The 20,103-nt window shown below is 44.1% G+C and overlaps 1 long non-coding RNA gene across 1 annotated transcript in view; it reads left to right on the top strand.

Annotated features, from left to right (window-relative positions):
• Positions 1–4,164: 4,164 nt before the first annotated feature.
• LOC128835273 (uncharacterized) overlaps positions 4,165–20,103 on the top strand; it is a 41,068-nt gene continuing 25,129 nt past the window's right edge. Inside the window, exons 1-2 of the long non-coding RNA XR_008444624.1 lie at positions 4,165–4,443; positions 4,565–4,703. This is a non-coding gene — a long non-coding RNA (uncharacterized LOC128835273). The remainder of the gene's footprint in view (positions 4,444–4,564; positions 4,704–20,103) is intronic.

The raw sequence follows: 20,103 nt of genomic DNA, 5'->3' as shown, positions 1-20,103 counted from the left end.
TAAATACATCCATGTTTAGTTGTGACCTTGTCTTGGAGCCTGTTTGTATCCTGATCCATCTTTGTCATAATCCTAAAATGGGGCTCTCAACCTAGACTGTGACTCCCTAAGGGAGCGGCAAACGCTTGTCAGGGAATCATGATTATCCGCTTCCCATATTGCTAAATGGGGACCTAGCAAAATGAGGAGATGGTTGGAGAGGGAGGAGACCCAGTTTGGAAACCATTGAGAACCAGTGTCCTATACTTTGAGCTCTCAGGAACAGGGACTATTTTTTTTTTTTTTTTTTTTTACTCATTTGGACAATGCCTAGTTGTATGGGGCCTTGATTGGGGCCTGCTGGTGCTACCACAATATAAATAGGTAAATAAATAAATCATTGGTCCAATCTCTTTGAATTAGAACTGAGCTGAAATTTGGTAACTATATTGGATTTGGACAAATTTTCAGATTCAAGAAAACATTTGTATATCTTTAAAAAAATTTTTTTGCTCAACTTTGTGTAACTAGGCTCCATTTAAGAAAGGCAGGGTCTGATTCTGTTCTCACACCAGTTTTACACTACAGTGAGTCCATGTTTTTCACTTGAGTTACTCCTGATTTATGCTGGTGTAACTGAGATCAGAATCAGGCTCATAGGTCAGACGTATTTGAAACGTGACTATGCCCAAAATAAGGCCATGAGAAACTTGGGTGAGAGAAATACAAGAGAAATGAGTAATATGGGTGATTGAAACAAAGTTCTTCCCTCTTACTCAATGTAATGTAAATCCCAAGAGTTCTCCCTTCCTTGTACAAGTTTGGCCCAGCTGAACAGTCGTCCTCCATGTCATGGGGACACTCTGGAGCTCTCTATGCAGTATCAATTGCCCTGGGTAGCTCTGGGCCTTTTTTTAATACTGCAGAAGTCCTTTCTCTTCTGGCAGGATCTCTCTGCAACATTTGATACTGCTGACCAGAGAATCCTGCTCTCCGACATTAGAAACAGGCATAGCAGGGGTTAGAGGGACTGCACTGTTCCTGTCCGACCTCACCCAGGGAGTCATGGTGGGCATGTGCCTCTTCACCTCGAGAATTCTCACCTGAGGTATGCCTCAGGGATGCATCTTGTTTAACTACCATTTGCAGCTGCTGGGGAGATTGGACTGTCAGAAAGCCTTTGATAAGGTCCCTCACCAAAGGCTCTTAAGCAAACTAAGCAGTCATGGGCTAAGAGGGAAGGTCCTCTCATGGACTGGTAACTGGTTAAAAGGCAGGAAACAAGGGGTAGGACAGTTTTGACAGGGAAATAGCACTGGGACCAGTGTTGTTCAACATTCATAAATGATCTAGAAAAAAGGGTAAAGACTGAGGTGGTAAAGTTTGCAGATGATACAAAATGACTCACGATAGTTAAGTCCAAAGCAGAGTGTGACGAGTTAGAAAGGTTTCAGAGTAGCAGCCGTGTTAGTCTGTATCAGCAAAAAGAACAGGAGTACTTGTGGCACCTTAGAGACTAACAAATTTATTTGAGCATAAGCTTTCGTGGGCTACAGCCCACTTCATCGGTTGCATAGAATGGAACATACAGTAAGAAGATATTTATACATTCAGAGAACATGAAAAGGTGAAAGTAGCCATACCAACTGTAAGAGGCTAATTAAGATGAGCTATTATCAGCAGGAGAGAAAATGTTTGAAGTGATAATCAAGATGGCCCATTTCAGACAGTTGACACGAAGGTGTGAGGATATTTTAACATGGGGAAATAGATTCAATTAGTGCAATGACCGAGCCATTCCCAGTCTCTGTTCAAACCTAAGTTAATGGTATCTAGTTTGCATATTAATTCAAGTTCAGCAGCTTCTCATTGGAGTCTGTTTTTTGAAGCTTTTCTGTTGCAAAATTGCCACCTTAACGTCTTTAACTGAGTGATTAGAGAGGTCGAAGTGTTCTCCTACTGGTTTTTGAATGTTATGATTCCTGATGTCAGATTTGTGTCCGTTTATTCTTTTGCATAGACTGTCCGGTTTGGCCAATGTACATGGCAGAGGGGCATTGCTGGCATATGATGGGATATATCACATTGGCAGATGTGCAGGTGAACGAGCCCCTGATGGCGTGGCTGATGTGATTAAGTCCTATGATGGTGTAACTTGAATAGATACGTGGACAGAGTTGGCATCAGGCTTTGTTGCAAGGATAGGTTCCTAGGTTAGTATTTTTGTTGTATGGTGTGTGGTTGCTGGTGAGTATTTGCTTCAGGTTGGGGGGCTGTCTGTAAGCAAGATCTGTCTCCCAAGATCTGTGAGTGAGGGATCATCTTTCAAGATAGACTGTATATCTTTGATGATGCACTGGAGAGGTTTTAGTTGGGGGCTGAAGGTGACGGCTAGTGGCGTTCTGTTATTTTCTTTGTTGGGCCTGTCCTGTAGTAGGTGACTTCTGGGTGCTCTTCTGGGTCTCACAAAACTGGGTGACGGGGCAATAAAATGGCAGATGAAATGCATATTGGAAAACATAATCCCAACTATACATACAAAATGATGGGTCTAATTTAGCTGTTACTACTCAAGCAAGAGATATTTGAGTCATTGGGGATAGTTCTCTGAAAACATCCAATCAGTATGGCCATTCTTATCTTATGTGTCAAGTTTGCTCAAAGTAAAGTTCTCTTGCTTTGAACTTGACTTATCCCAGAGTTTGTTAGAATTCCAACAGGCTCCAGGTCTCTGCTCGCCTCACAGCAATTCTGTAAAGGAGAGGGGAGTCAGACAACAGAGGGGATCACAGAGCAGGCGAGGTGGTTGCAGTGGGGCAAGAGCATGGAAAGTGGAGCATGAATAAGAAGGGGCTCCTTAAACAAAGCTTTAGCTTGGTTTGGATTCAGTTCTGCTTAGGAGCTGAGGGAAGGTTTGAGAGGGTTCTTATTTCTCCAAAATCAGTTCACCAGTTTACGGTGATATGGTTCTGCTCCTGCTACTGTTCGTGGGACAAATGTGCCATAGTGCAATAGCGGATAGGTTACTATTCATTTGTTCTCCAAGGCTTAGTGGACCACAGAGGTCAGTTCATGAGCACCAGTGTTGGCCAGGAAAGGTTCGTGATACCAGTGTGCTCAAGAGATTGGGTTGTACTTGAAGGAGGAAGAATGGACTTTATGGTGTTTCTGTGTTAAGTTATTTTGGGGAACCCCCAGATACCCACTCCTAATATGGCTCATGAAGCTGTACCCTGATATTGCCAACCCAAGAAAAAGGGAATTCAACTACAGACTCAGTAGCTGCGGTTTGGTGGTGAGTGCACCTCACTGGAAATGCCTGCGGACCCATGTGGATGTCAGTGTGGCCAGCAGGATTCATGTAATCATGGCGTGCTGTGCTTTGCACAAAATATCTGAGTCTAAAGAGGACTACTTCAGGAGTGAGTGGGCACTGGACAGATCTGGTTTGCCAACCCTATACAGCCAGCTGGGTCCCACCCATGTGCACACTGCTCCTGGTTCCTGGTGGGCAAGGGAAATTTGTGATGCTATGTGCTTGCACATCGTGGAACAGTGGGGAGCCAGAAGGTGACTTTGGACTGGACTGAAGGCACTATGTGCTGCTTGAAAAGCTCAATAGATCATTGCTACACAGTTGTGTTGCACCATACCTGCATGGGTTTCGATCCCTGGCAGCTGACATGAACGTACTAACTGAAAGCAGACAATTGTGTGAGGGCCCCTCCACAAGGCTCACACTTTGGGCTGTGGTTTTGTGGGGCAGAGGGGTATATGCAATTTCATGCCAGTATTGAACAAAGTTTATATATACATCTCTACCCCAATATAACACGACCCGATATAACACGAATTTGGATATAACGCAATAAAGCAGCGCTCCGGGGGGATGGGGTGGGGACTGCGCACTCCAGTGGATCAAAGCAAGTTCAATATAACGCGGTAAAATTTTTGGCTCCCAAGGACAGCGTTATATCGGGGTAGAGGTGTATATATAAATAGCTCTGTGTAAGGATGCTCTAGGTCTTTTCTGGTCATGGTCCTGCTCCCTCTGGGCATATTCCCATTCCCATTCCCTGTGGCATGACTGCATTTCAAGGAGCCGGTTCATGAGTCCCTCATCCTGCCTGAGGAGCCCAATCCTCCCTTGCCCTAAGGAACTTGAACTGCTCCTTGAGGTCCTCCAGGGTCCTTTTCTCTCTGCCTCTGCTGTCCCTGGGGTGCTGCTCCTACCCTCCTGCAGAATAGTTTCCCTGTCAGCCACAGAATGTCCTGCCGAGACAAAGAAAAAGGACCCATGTTTCGTTTCTTCTTTGAAGGAAGCCAACCAAACCTCCATGTAACATAACTGACAAAGGCCACAATATTGATACTTTTTTTTCAGCATCTCAAGAATGCAACTGTTAGTCTCCTTCCTTCTCAGACAACTTTTGCAGCCCACAATGAAAGACCTGGGTAATAAGGGTAAGAGATCTGCAGTCCTGTTAAAATGTTGTAATGTTTACAGTGCATAAAGGGGCTGGCTGGGGTGGGGTTTGGTTCCTTTCAGGGGCAATGTTACCAGTTACCTGTTTGTTCTTTAAAGGCTGGCTACCATCTGGGCTACATAGCAGGAAGAGAGCAGTATCGTTCCAGTCCTGTGGGGAGGAGAACTGCCCTCCTATGCCAAAGAGATGTTTCTGCTAATGGTCACGGCTCTTCCCATTACTGAGTGGAGGAGTTAGGTGAGTTACACAGGTGGACCAAGCACATTTGCCTAGCCATTAAACCTGAACAATCAGCTTAATGCCAAAAATATGCTGAGTTGTGTTTACAAGACTGGGAGGCAATCTGAGAGGAAATTGACTGCATTCTAAGCCAGCAGACGGCATTCCCGGGGAAGAGGAACAGAGAATCACAATGAACATTCACCCAGCTCCTAAAAACCCCTCTGCATGGCCAGCTACTCCAGCGAACAGCATTGAAAGGAGCAGGGAAACAGACTGTCTGACTGCAAGTGCATTTTCTTCCCTGAACTATTAACACTGCAAGCCTGTCACTTTCCACTGATAAGGCACATGGAGTTGTATTTGCAACCACCAGAGCAGATCCTTCACCCATCCCCGCTTCTCCTGGCTTCTGCAGTGCAGGGAGAGTCCAGACGCCAGGGACTGGGATGGGAGAATGGACTGCTCTGACATTCCTCAGACAACTAAATTGTTTCTTCCTTCCTGGGCCTAGGCAGGCCCTCACCCAAACCAGCAACCACCCCCTTCTGTATGACTCATGTTTCTAAGAAGGAAAGACAGAGTGGGGGTGGGTGGGGGGGAAAGGGTGACTTGGGATCTTTGAACAACCATTAGGGTGACCAGATGTCCCGATTTTTTTTTTTTTTTTTTTTATAGGGACAGTCCCGATATTTGGGGCTTTTTTTATATATAGGCTCCTATTACTCCCCCACCCCTTGTCCCCATTTTTCACACTTGATAACAACCATAAATGTCATGAAACAGTTCTTTCCCTACCTGGCCCTTTTCCAAATCTGCTCCCTTCCTCCTGGTCCATGCAGCCCAGGGGCTATTGCTACCAAAGTGGTGGTAGAGAAATGCACAGACACTGGGGCACAGTGATTGATCATTAGTGATTTTTGTTACAGCTTCCACTACATGCATTACAATGTTTCAATGGATTTTAATACAATCACCAATTTACAGCTGTGTGTTGCTCAGGGGTCATGGAGGGGTGGTGGGGAGGGAAGGGGAGAGGGAGGACGCCGGCTTCAGGCATGTATCATGAAGTAAGAGGGGATATTTCCAGGGAGGGGCGGGAGGCAGGCTGGGGTAAAACTTTCCAGCCTCAGATTCTGGTTCCTGTGGAGGCTCTGGGTCCTCCTCAGACTCCTTGTTGTGGGGCTTCCTCAACTGAGTCCACCGGGTAGCAGAGGTGCCTATGTACTCCCACCCCCTCATGCATGCTAGTTTCCTTACTGTGTACTCTCCTTCAGTGGTGTGCTTCAGAGGTGAGGTCCTCACACCACAGCGCACATGTAACTGCATATAGGCACACATGTACATGTAGCCAGAGATGACTGGACCGCTTCACACCTTTCAGGGCCTCCTATGCTACAGGTGGGTGTGGAGAGGAGCCCTTTCCTTCCATCATCCCTCTATCCCTCCTGATTAAAGGATCACGTTTTTCAGTGCTCTAAAATCCACATGCTTTTATGGATATTCTTGAAATTTGCTATGCGTCATGGGAGTGCAGGGTAGGGTTAGTGACCCAAATTAGGGGTCATTTTGAGCCAGGGTTTGTAGAGATATGTCCCCCCCACCCTCCAAAAAGTTTCTATGTGTGTGTTTTTTGCCCACAGAGCTAGAGCTCAAACTGTTGGTGTGATGTGAGTCAAAGTGGTCTCAGTCGGTCATTTTTTACCCAAGATAGTGCCTGCCACCCACTAAATCTTTGGCAGACTCAAATTGTGAATGGTATTTAAGAACATGTTCACTCCTTTGCTTGAGTAGATGTGACATCTGGGAGGATTACAGTGTGCATGCACCAAGAAAGAAAAAAGGGTTTCTATTCAGCCATGGGTAGTTTGAGCAGATGTGCTGATGCCATTGCCCATGGTGATCTTCCCCCCACCCCAACATTTCTAGCCCAAATCTTTGTACACCTTTGCACAATACGGATTTATAGATTCCAAGACCAGAAGGGACCATTCTGATCATCTAGTCTGACCTCCTGTGTATAACACAGGCCATAGAACTTCTCCAAAATAATTCCTAGAGCAGATCTTTTAGAAAAACCTCTTGATTTAAAAATTGTCAGTGAGGGAGAATCCACCATCACCCTTAGTAAATTATTCCAAGGTTACTGTTAAAAATTTACACCTTGTTTCCAGTCTGTTTGTCTAGCTTCAACTTCCAGCCATTAGATTGTGTTGTACCTTTCTCTGCTAGATTGAAGAATCCATTATTAAATATTTGTTCCCCATGTAGGTACTTATGGACTGTAATCAAGGTCCCCCCTTTAACCTTCTCTTAAGCTAAATAAATTGAACTCCTTGAGTCTATCACTATAAAGCATGTTTTCCAATCCTTTAATTATTCTCATGACTCTTCTCTGACCCTTCTCCAATTTATCAACATCTGTTTTGAATTGTGGACATCAGAACTGGACACAGTATTCCAACCGCTAGTTGCACCAGTGTCAGATACAGAGCTGCTGTTTTGCAGGTGTTAAGTCTGTGTCTTCCTGATATCCTGTTCGATGGTGATTCTAGCTGAGGTGATGGGAAATGTCACTCTGTTCCAGGATGGGTATAGTTACAGTACCTCTCAATCTTTGTGTGAATCATGACTTGCTGATTTGGATTGAATTTTTATTCTTAGGCAGGTTGTGTACTTCTGATGGATTTGACTGAAATAATCAGCACATGCTCTATACCACTGATCCTAATGCTAGCAACAGATGCTCACATGCTCACAATTTCCTGGCAGATGGGTCCCATCTACCATCTTTCACTTATCCAATTTTAGGCTCAAAGCCACAAGCGAACTAAGTGAACATGCTGGAAAAGCATAAAATAACAAACAAACAAAAAAAAACCACTTTCATTCTAAATTCTTTAATCCCATTCACACCAATTGAATAATAAGTGGTACCTGATGTGTTATCAAACCCAAAGTTTTGAGACTAATAAAAGAATAAATTGGATCTGTTTTGACAAGGCAAGTACACCTTAGCATATAATAATTACACTAGTCAATGCCATTGATAATGACAAGCTCAGATGCATTATTTAGGGAAAGGGAAACAGAAATGCACACACATTACCAGCATGGCTTCTAGTGAATAACAAAACAGAGTTCTTATCCAGTTCATTTTTCTTTGGCAAGAGAACATGGGACAAACAGATAGCGTTTGAGTCTAAGTTAGATTTATTATTAGTAGTAGTATCGTAGCACCTAGTAAGTCTAATCAGGGACCAGATGTGCTAAGTACTGAATAAAGATAGAACAAAAAGTGGTCACTGCCCCCAAAAGCTTATGAGCTAAGTATAAAACAAGAGATAGCAGACAGATACAGATGGGGGGAAATACAAGGACACAATGAGGCAATACTGGGCAACAGGATAGGCAGTGGTCTTAGCACATCAGCAGCCTAACCACTGTGAAGGTGACAAGTTCAGCCAAAAGCCCATCCTGGTTTAGTGGAAAACGTATCCTGGAAAGCAGTGTCTGAAAAGGAATCGGGGTCTTGGTGGACATATGACTCGGAACATGAGGTCCCAGTGCAATGCTGTAGTCAAAAAGGCTCACGCGATTCCTGGATGTATAAGCAGGGGAGTCGCTAGTAGGAATAGGGAGGTGATGTTCCCTCTGTATATGACACTGGAATACTGCATACAGTTCTGGTGTCTACATTTTTAAAAGGCTGTTGAAAAATTGGAGAGGGTGCAGAAAAGAGCCACAAAAAGGGGCTGGAGAAAATGCTTAACAGAGAGAGAGACTTAAAGAGCTCGGTCTGTTTAGCTTATCAAAAAGATTGAGAATTGACTTGACTGCAGGGGAGAAAATACCAGGTACTAAAGAGGTCTTCAATCTAGGGGAGAAAGGCATAACAAGGACTAGTGCCTCGAAGCTGCAGTCAGACAAATTCCAATTGGAAGTAAGGACAATTTTTTACAATTTATATTTTATTGATACCCCCCAAATAAAGAGAAAACAATAAAAAAGACAACCCCTCCTCCCCCACAAAAAAAGGAAAGGAAGGGGACAGAGAAGGGAAGGGAGAACGACAGCTTGGTTTCCATCCATTAGGCATTAACTGAAGATTTCTACAGACTGCCTTCGAGGCGTAAATTATTAGCGTGATTCTTCCATAGAACAACCTGTGACCCAGTGTACCTAGCAGGCCACACTGGAAATGCCAGAGCAGATACTCCCAAGACTGGTGGGTAACACTGAAGTTAAACTCCCCCAGCCAGTCACAAATTGTGCTCCTGATCCCCCACCCTGGTTATCGAGAAGCTGAAAAAGGAAATCACAGAGTCCCCTTTATTGCATTCCGGTTCTCTGGCTCCCAATGAGCACCTAGGTCCAGTACAGTGAGAAGTTATTTAAAAAATTCTGCTCACTATACAAAATGTTCTTTAGAACCCCAAAGGGCCTGCCACATTGCCAGGCAATATTAGGTTGGCTCTTACCCAAAGTACCACGCTGCCAGCCAATCCTTTAGTGTCTAAAACTAAAGGGTTATTATAAAGAAAAAAGAAAGAACAAGATGAGAGTTGTTAAATGATAAAGCACTCAGCTATATACAGAGACTTCAAAGTCCATATATCAGGTTCTTAGCAGTAGTGGTGAATTTGCTGGCTTTAAAGTACCTCTGGAAAACATCCACAGCTTGGATGGGTCATAAGTCCTTTGTTCAGAGCTTCAGTTTGTAGAAAAATTACTCCAGAGGTAAGAAGCAGGAATGAACAAAATGGAGATGATGCCACTGCCCTTCATATTCCTTTTGCTATGTGGCTTGCACTTCCTGTGTCCCAAACACAAGCTTCACAGCATCGAAAAGCCTTAGAGTTCTGTGTCCGTAGCCATGTCCCTTCATGTCTTGCTGAGTCATAAGATGTACCCCTGATTCCTTTCAGTGAGTTCATTGTACAGTTGACCCTTGATGGGTCATCGATCAGGTTAGGCACTGCTGATGCCAATCTGTCTGGGGGTGTCACCCAGAAACAGCACAAGTTTGGAAATACAGATATATCATATAGATCTATAACTTCCAATACAGAGGTGATACAAACATATAAACAAGATTACCATACTTAGCAAATTATAACATTTTCACAGATACCTCACATGGCATATCTGGTCAGATTCCTTGCAATTTTATAATATTGGTATCAACACTATCATAAAGTGTCCCACATATTCCATACAGTGTCACACCCCCTATGCAAAATTTATGCAGAAAGGGGTGTCCCTAGACACTGCCTCAGAAGAATTCCCAGTCCTGGACAATACAACCAGTCTTGGGAGTATCTGCTCTCCTTTTTGCAGCCTGTCCTGACCTTGGCATTTCCAGTGAGGGCTGCCCTAGGCACACCAAGTCACACAGCCTACCAATGGGAACTAGTGGATTCTCCATTTCTTGATGTCTTCAGCTCAAGACTGGATGCCTTTCTGGGCAATATGCTGTAATCAGGGGTTTTCAAACCTGGGGGAGGGTCACAAGGTTCTTACATGAGGGGGTCGCAAGTACATACCGCCCAGTTAGCTAGTAAGTTTGCTGTGACATAGAAATATTACTTTAAATAGGGTTAAATATAAAAAATGGATTTTTAATTTATAAGGGTGGGTCACACTCAGAGGCTTGCTGTGTAAAAGGGGTCAGTAGAAAAAGCATGAGAACCACCGCATGTAGCCAAACACAAGTTATGCTTTAGTCAAATGCAAACTATTGGGGTCAATACAGGGATAACGGTGACATTTAATGGCCTATGGTATGCAGTTCAGACTACATCTAATAGTCTCTTCTGGCTCTAGACTCTGTGACTGTATGAAGTTTTTTTGCAGGCATCATGGAAAAGTAGGATTTTGAAGGAAGAGAATGAGGCAGCTTTGCAGAGAGCTCCTCCCAAGTGTGAGGGACACCTTGGGAGAAAGCAGGAAGGTTCTTGTTTGAAAATTTACCAAGTGGGCGAAGGAGGCAGGCATCATCGGCCAGTTGAAGGTGGGAGTCGACAGCTCGGTGGTGAATGAGAGGTGATAGGTAGGGCAGAGATAGGCTGAGAGGATCCTTGAAAGCACAGACAAGTAGCTAATGTTTGATGCCCTAGAGACAAGGGAGTGAGTCAGGGGATGTAAAGAGGGGTGACATGGTCACAGCAACGGGCTATGAAAATGATCTTTGCAGCAGCATTTTGAATGGTTAAGAACAGGGCCATATTCATTTGTCAAGAGAGGAAGGTGTTGCACTATTCGAGATGTGAGCTGACAGCCTGGATGAAAATTTTAGTTGTGTGGATGATCGGTAAAGCTCTGTCTAAGAGATGTTATGCAGGAAGAAACAGCCAGGTTTAGACATAACCTACATGGGAAGACCTAGAGAGAGGCCCAAGGTGACATCCAGTTGACAGGCCTGAGTGATGGGCAAGATGGTGGAGTGATCCACAGAGACCAAGAACAGAGGTAGCGGGGAAGTTGGGGAGAGGGGGAGATAAAGAACTCCATTTTTGTCATGTTGATCTTAAGCTGACAGCTAGGCATCCAAGGAGATGTCAGAGCGACAGGCCACCATTTTAGTTTGGACAAAAGGAGACAAGAAGAAGATGATTGAGGTGAGGGTTCAGCATCCAGAGCATTGGTCAAGATATTCTGAGCATCCAATCTCTGAAAACCAAGCACCTTTAAGGTCAAGTATCAAATTGGGTACCCAAAAAATGAAGGCATTTTAAAATCACTACATATGAAATCTTGGCCTTAGAGCAAACTCACTTGAGCCGCTCACAATCTTACCATTACCATAGTATCTGAGCCCCTCCCAATCTTTATTTTATTTATCCTCACAACACCCGTGTGAGGTAGAGCAGTGCTATTTCACAGATGGGGAACTTGGGAGCAGAGTCACAAAGCCCCAGATTTTTAAAGGTATTTAAGTGTCAAGCGGACTTAGGCACTTAGGAGCTCAAGTCACTTTTGAAAATAGAACTTAGCCATCTAAGTCACAGAAACACCTGAATGCTTTACAAATCTGGCACTAAGGGATTTGCCCAAGATCACAGAGGAAGCCTGTGGTGGAGCAGGCCTTTGAACCCAGATCTCTTAAATCCTAAACCAGTGTGTTAACCAATGGACGATACGTCCTGTAAATTAGAGCCGCTGTGAGAAAGAAATGTATCAAGATCAGCTCTTCTCATGAGTTCTATATCTGAATCAGAGCAAGAGAATAGCTCCCTGTTGGTCTCTGGAGAACTGGTTGGCAAACTTTTTCCACAGCAAAAGATTTCAATGAAAATTAAAATAGTTCTTTCATTTTCTTCAACCATATTTTTTGAGTTTTTCTTGAAAAAAACTGAAATTCCACAAATTTTTGATTTTCATTTATTAAAAGAACATTTTAAAAATTGATGAAAATAGATTTTTGTGAAAATTTTCATTACATTGAAATGACATTTTTTCATCAAAAAAAAAAAAAAAAGAAAAGAAAAAAGAAAAAAGTTTAAATGAAATTTTTTTGACTAGTTCTGTTTTTTGGATCCATTCCAGAACCAAATGAGAAGGAGGGTGAGCTCTGCTCCAGTCATTTGAAGCCATATTTCATGAAATTGAAAAGAATACAAGGTTCCACTTTGGGGGTCATCTCTAATTAAAAGGAAGATTTGCTTTCATTGCTTCTAATGCTGAGAAGCCCCAAATGTCCTTGAGCAAGCCACATCTGTGCAGAGCTGCTCTAGAAGCACGTTCCAGCTGTGATTGACAAACGCTAATCCCAGAGTCATTGAGTAAATATCCTTGAAGAATTATGGAGGAAAAGATTTTTTAAAAAATAGGAGATTACTAAGCAACACAGGAATGAAAGCCTAGAGAGAGGAGATGGACTAGAAATTACTAAAATGTGAGTAGCAAACACCCACCTCAAACGTGTTCACAGGCACTCAGTCTGTTTTAAAAAGGCTAAACTGCCTTGCTCCTGAAATCTTAATGTGGCCTGAAAAAATAAACAGTAGAAGTCAGATGAGTACATTACTTTTCATTTTTAAAAGGTTTTAAAAGACTGTTTTCTCCCAGCAAAGTGCTGCAAAGTGCTCCCATCCTTATTTATCACCCCTTAAATTACAGCCATCTGCAGTAAAGATCTGAGGTGAAAACCTGGCTCCATTGCAGACAATGGCAAAACACCCATTATCTTCAATGAAGCTAAGACTCAAACGCCCACACCTCCCCCCCCCCCCCCCCCCCCCCGGATGTACAGCCCTACCCAGTGCTGGGTGAAACAGCTGTGCTGACAGTGAAATAAAGACCATGTTGCATTATACTGCTTGGAGGTAGGATGGGATTTGAGGCACTTGCAGGAGATGGTTAATTGCCTGCTAGTTCACTTTAACTTAAAAACCTAAATAAATTCACATATCGCCAATTTTACTAAAATTGCAGGTCTCAGCAAGGGCTGGCTTTGTGTGCTCTCCGTTTTGTCTTTAGGGGTTATTTCCCTGCTCAGCTCTCGGGTAAACTTTACTTAATGGCAAAGCTGATGCAGGAGTCAAAAAAAGTGTGAAGCACAGCAACCATCATAGAGTCTGTACAATTACTGCTTTATTGCATCAAAAGAGGAATGCTGGCTCAGAGGAAAAATGACAGCTGATAAACATCTTCAGGGCCCCGGGAACAGAAAACATTTAGGGATCAGAGCACCAAAAAGTGAATTCCACGGATAGGTACATCTGGGGGTAGGGGTTTGGGCCCAAAATTGGGTGATGACAAGAAAGCAGTAACAGATGAAATGGCACATGTGAGCATAGCACATGTGTAGTAAAGTGGTCAGGAACACTCTTACAATACGACAAGCCAGGAACTTGCTGCTTTATTCCTCTACAGAACACAGTGGGGGAAACAGTAGCAGCGGTAGAGCATGGCTCCAACCCATAATACTCTGAGTAATCCAGTTAACCCCTTGATATCCACTTTACTATAGTATAATTATCTGTGGGCCTGTGCCTTGTGTAATCACTGGGTTGGTCTACAGTACACTGCAAGCAGGGGTGTGACTGCAGCATGTGTAGCCATACTTGAGCTAGATTAGATCTGGCTAGTTTAAATAATGATAACAGTGGAGTCACAGCAGCATGGGATAGCCACTCAAATACATTCCCAGGAAGACTACATACATGCCTCCCTTGTTGCTGCACGTTCACTGTTATTGTAATTTATACAAGCTAGCTAAATCAAGGTACGGGTACATTTGCTGCAGTCACACCTCTGATTGCAGTGTAGACATACCCATTTTTACAAGGGGAAAATGGGTGTAAAAGGCTCCATCATCAGAACTTTACAGCCACTTTGCACTGGTGGTAGGGTTGCCAACCTCCAGGAATGTCCTGGAGTCTCCTGGAATTAAAGATTAATCTTTACTTAAAGATTATATCATTTGATGAAACCTCCTGGAATACATCCAACCCAAACTGGTGTAAGCAGAGTCTGAATGAGCTCTCCCCTAACATCTAGTGGTGAGCTGTGGAAAAAGACTTCAGGAGCTGATCTCGTTTGCATGGAAACACCCACCTTGCGTAGGTGCTCAGCATGATGGGATTGCTTGCCCAAATGATCACTTGTGGCTGGTGTTGGATCCCCAGTCTCCTTGTTATTGGGGCAGGAGTAATAAAGGGTTGTTATTCTTGTTGCGTGAACTGAGGGCAGCAGAACTGTACGTGGCATACCCCAATGGAGGGACTCACCCTCAACTGAACGGCACTCTCTAGACAGGGGACATGGGTTCCAAAGCCCAATGAGTTGAGAGAGAGTGGGGTAGGTGCTTGTACCTGATGTTGTGGCTCCTGTTAAGGGTTCTAGACACTTTGATCCCCCCCTGTAGTATAATAAAAATGTTAATTTAGACTTAACTGTGAGTCTTATCACTGATTCCTAGGTCTAAGTATTAGACCTACTTTAGGACAGTGTCTCTATTGCAAGAGACTGCCCAGTATGCACCATCAGTGAGGCTCCACTCACTGAGAGCTGTGTTAAGTGGGGGGTCCTGAAGACATCTTGGTGAGTGACCAGCAGGGTGGCTGGTGGAGAGGCGTGGCCAGCAGGGCAGCTGGTGGAGACATGTGGCAAGCAGCCAGTGGGGCGGCTGGGAGAGGTATGGCCAGCAGGGTGGCTGGTGGAGAGATGCGGCCAGCAGGGCGGCTGATGGAAAGGGCCAGAGCAGAGCCCTGCAGAGAGGCATGGCAATTGGCCATTGGGGCGACAGGCGAGTACCCGAACAGCAGAACATGTAAGGTGCCTTCTTACCCCTCTCCCCCACAGGGTGGGAGGTGAACTCTGCAGATGAACCTCTGAATTCTGGGGCTGCACTGGCCAAAGACAGCAACTGTGAGTGGAGTGCAGAGAAGGGATGGGCACGTTAAAGGGACTTTTGGGTTGCTGGAATTAAGAACCTTAGGGAAAAGGACACTGCCCAACTTACCTGGGGGTTGGTCTTTTGCTTATGGTTTAAGTTTATGAACCCTAGTTGCGGTGTTTTCCCAAATTAATGCTGAGTTACTTCCCTCCTTTTATTAAAAGGTTTTTTTGCTACACTCAGACTCTGTGCTTGCGAGAGGGGAAGTATTGCCTCTTAGAGGCGCCCCAGGGTGGTGTGTAATTGTCCCAGGTCACTGGGTGGGGGCTTAAGCCGGTTTGTGTTGTATTGTTGAAAAGGAACCCCTAGATACTGAACCTGGCCCTTGTTGCTGCTGGCTCCACCTGGCAGAAGGGTTACACTGGCAATCCTAACTGGTGTAAATGGTTACACAAGATACAATGAGGGCAAAAACCCGTACAACTAAGTCCCATCAAGGATTGCTGACAGAACAACTTACAAAAGGTGTGCATGGGACACAGTATGATGGAGATTGAATGGTGACATTCTCAAGCATTAATGTTGAGCTGATTAAGGATGCCACAATGGGTCAAGGCAGCAGGTAAAAGTGGCAGCAGCCACTCCCTGCTAACACAGGCCTCGGCAAAACTAGGTCTGACAGATGGCAGAGATTGCAAGGCAGCATTGCTTCTCATTGGCTACATGTGTTGCAAACTTGCTCTCAGTTACACAGAAGTTCCTGTTTCACTGCCATGTGGCTGCTATTCTGACTTTAAGGCAGTTGCTAAGCAGAGAGGATTCCTTTATTCTCTGAAAAACAAAGGCGGGTGACTAATGAAGGTGCTATGATGATACCTTTGGCATATAAGCAAATGCACAACTGCTTAAACAGTGTTCAGCTATGCCTGGCTCACCAGCAGAATTCAAAGTCTGTTTCCAATAATTATGTTCTATATGAAGTTAATAGTTAGCCTTCCTCAGGTCCTGTTCAGGCCTAGGGTAATACCTTTTAGATGTGTGTTCATCACTTTCAGGACTGGGTTAGAATACAACAGCATGTTTGTCTTTTAGGAAATACCACTGACTTCTCCTGGGACAACATTGCATGTATTATAACACTTAATGGCAAAATCAGTATGTTATTTTCTTGCATTCTATTGATATATGCCCTCTTTCCAAAGAATCCAAGCACAGAGAAAACTGTTTCTCCTCCATTGAGGAAGCTTGCACTTTCTCCCAGCTAAGTCTCCACATCCACTTCTTTCCTTCTGTATCTACCACCTCTATTTTCATGGACTTGTGTCCATGAGCCAATTATCTAAAACAAGGAGGTCTCAGCTTTACTGAGTCCAGGCATCTCAGTTCCACAATCAGTCATCCATTGAGAGCACAAGTACATCATACCTGGAACTCTTGCATGACGGCAGAACGCAGCACCCTGCACAGTAAAGTCAAGAAATCCTTAATAACTGGTAAATGTTCTTGTATGTGAGCTGAAGGTGGAGATCGCTAGAGATGTTCTGATTCAGTTAACAAAAAAGAAAATATACAGCTAAAGTTTTTAGAGAATGCTAAGGATAAAACAAGTGAAACCTCAGTTAAGTGCATCATAAGTTGCTTGAAGAATCAGAGAGATGCTGCTCTGTTCTCTAGCAGACCACAGAGTCTCTCAAAATAAATATTTTGTTCTGCATATTTCTTTTGCAGGGACTGAGCTGTGTACCGTTATCCCAGGGGTCAGCAACCTTTCAGAAGTGGTGCGCTGAGTCTTCATTTATTCACTCTCATTTAAAGTTTTGCGTGCCAGTCATACAATTTAACATTTTTAGAAGGCCTCTTTCTCTAAGTCTATAATATATAACTAAACTATTGTTGTATGTAAAGTAAATAAGGTTTTTAAAATGTTTAAGAAGCTTCATTTAAAATTCAATTAAAATGCAGAGCCCCCCAGACCAGTGGCCAGGACCAGGGCAGTGTGAGTGCCACTGAAAATCAGTTTGCGTGCCGCCTTCGGCACGCGTGCCACAGGTTGCCTACCCCTGCATTATCCTATCTCCTGCTCGCTATTAAGAAGTCTTTTGTTATTAGAGCTGGTCAACATTTTCTGAATTTTGTGTTTTTGACAACAGTTTTCATCAAACTTTTGACTTTCATCAACACTTGTTTTCTTTCCTCACATAGCCACCCTCATATCACACAATGTAAAGATGTTTTTTCCTGAGAAACTTTTTAGCTATGATACAGCATTAAAACCTCTGACTGATTAAAGGTGTCCAAGTAATACAAAGTATTAAAAAGCAATCCCCAGGTTTGTTTACAATATAATTAAGGGTTTAAATTATAGAATCATGATGTTGCTAAACAATTTTTAACATGGATAAATAGAAAAATCCCATTGCTTCCTGTTCAAAAAAGTAAAGACAATCATTGACATGGAATGCCATAACCTAAGCTAATACTTGGTCATACAGCAGTTTTCTTTTTTAGGAGTAAATTTGAAATGATGCGTGTTTGATCAGTGGTAGAAACAAATGTTTGTGGATTTCGCCTGCTGTAGCTTTTGAACCGTAGTTCTGTCATTCACTATCCATATTTCTTTTACATTTCTAGAGCACTTTCCGTGTGAGGAACTCTAAGTGCTTTCCATACAATAATTAAGCCTCACAATAACTCTGTGAAGTAGCGAAGTAATGTTACCATGATGTTACAGACAGGAGGCTGGATTGTCAGCTTCTGTAAATTGGCATCGCTCCACTGACTTCAATGGAGCTACGCTGTTTTACACCCGCTGGAGATCTGGCTCTCCTTCTGCATTGAACTCCATAGCAAAACCACCAGACTTGGAACACTGAATTTAGGGAAGTTTGCAGTTACCTGAATTATATGTATATCTAGTACATATATGATGCAGGAAAATCTAAAACTATAGATCTGTTATTTCTTTGTATTAGGTCAGATCATGTCCAGACATTTTGGAGAAGCACCGATAAGCTGAGTTGCTCTTGCTGAGAATCGGTACCTTTCTGACCTACCCTCCTTAATTGTTTCTTAGGGCTTGTCTACTCGGCGCTGCAATGTGCACTATGGGGGTGATTTCTAAAGCACGCTTACATGTTGTGCACAGATTGTTCCATGAAGACTTGCTCGTGTTTCCTGAAAGTTCCCTGGTGTGCTTTAGAAATCACCCCCCGACACACACATACACACACACACAGAGGATGCACTACTGCTCCATTAGACCAGCGGTTCTCAACCCATGGCCCAATTAGCGCGGCCCCCAGCTCACCTGTATGCTAAAGGCTGGCTGGAGTGTTGGGGACCGGAGGGGTCCAGGCTGCCCTGCCAACCAGTGTAGCAGGGGAAGGGATAGCTCAGTGTTTTGAGCATTGGCCTGCTAAACCCAGGGTTGTGAGTTCAATCCCTTGAGGGGGCCACTTAGGGATCTGGGACAAAATCAGTACTTGGTCCTGCTAATGAAGGCAGGGGGCTGGACTCAATGACCTTTCGGGGTCCCTTCCAGTTCTAAGAGATAGGATATCTCCATTAATTTATTTTTATTTTTAATTTAGGGGTGGGGTCTGGGGCAGCCAGCTGGCACACCCTGTGAGCTCTGGGGTCCAGGTCTGGGGCAGCCTGTTGGCCTGCCCCATGAGCTCCAAGGTCCAGACCAGCTGGCCGGCCCTCCTTGCATGGCGTGTGTCCGGGACAGCTGCCCAGATGGCCCTGGTCCAGGGCAGCCACACGGTGGGCGTTTGGGGCAGGCAGCCAGGGTAAGTGCAGCCGGCATGCCCCATGGGGTCCAGGGCAGGCAGCCCTGTGCGGCAGGGGTCCACAGTCAGGGTCTGGGCTGCCGCTGCCCTGCCATCCGGCCCCTGTGGCCCAGGTAACACATTGTGTGCTACATATGCGGCCCACAATGTGTAATAAGTTGAGAACCACTGGTGTAGACAAAGCTGTAGCCTAATACACTCAGATAGGATCAATTTCCTGCACTCTGCTTCCTCCCAGTCTAAACCTTGATGCTGGCAGTAGAGCCCTCTTACTCTCCACTCCACACCTGCTATCCTTCTCTGAAGCCTGACCTCTCCTTAAACCCACCTGCGCTGTAGCATTCTAGAGCTGACACACAGCACATACACACTTCCCCTCAGTAGCTATGATCTCATCTCAGTGGTGATTACAGTTGCAATTACACTTCCACACCAGATCATACAGAGACTCTGTAGGAACTCAGATGATACAGCTTTCAGGACTAGTTACACTCCTTGAGTTGAATCAATAAGTGTAGCCTGGAGTAATAAAATAAGAAGCTTCTCTCTTTGTACTGTGGCAGAAAATAGCAAACAGACAGACAGTGAGTAATTCCCTTTGCCCTGCTTCTTGGACGTATCAGTTTATACTATGGCAATTCTGGGTTAGAGATGGAGCACTGTGTGTACTGCCTACAGGTCAGGTGATCTGGAAGTACTTACATTGGGTCACTCTTTAAGCAACCAAGATCTTGAAGTAGAGTTACCAGAATGTCCATCTCCCTGGGGACAGTATTTACGACACAAAAATGGAAAGCCCACCACCGGGCATAAACCAGATCAGCTTCTCAAAGAGCCCAAACTGAGAACTATCTAATGGTTAGACCCCAGTTCTTGGGTGGGCGTTAAACAGTAATGGATGAAGAGATGCTATTTTACATGACATGCGCCCTTAAAGGAGATTCCCAGGTCCTATTAAAATAATCCATCCACTGATAATTAAGTGGGAATAATGCCAGGTAGGTGTTTTAAAGGCACCATTTGCGTGTGTGCATGCAGAAGTGAAGAGCGATTCAGATAATGATACTGGTATGAGAATGCTGCTGCAGTCCATTAGATGGAGGTGTTATATTAATATACAGCTATAATCCAGTAAGCACATAAGCTTCTGTGGATTTAAAAGAGAATATCTTCAGGGTTTTCATAATAAATTTAATACTTCAAAGAGACATTGCCTAATGGCATTCAGATATTATAGGGCTCATGCTTCCCTACAGGAAATCAATTAAAGTTGAAGCTTATTGAT

Source organism: Malaclemys terrapin, chromosome 4, assembly GCF_027887155.1.
Source record: "Malaclemys terrapin pileata isolate rMalTer1 chromosome 4, rMalTer1.hap1, whole genome shotgun sequence".
Taxonomy (NCBI): Eukaryota; Metazoa; Chordata; order Testudines; family Emydidae; genus Malaclemys; species Malaclemys terrapin.
The sequence above is the reverse complement of the archived record's forward strand: the minus strand, read 5'-3'. Positions and strand labels throughout refer to the sequence as shown.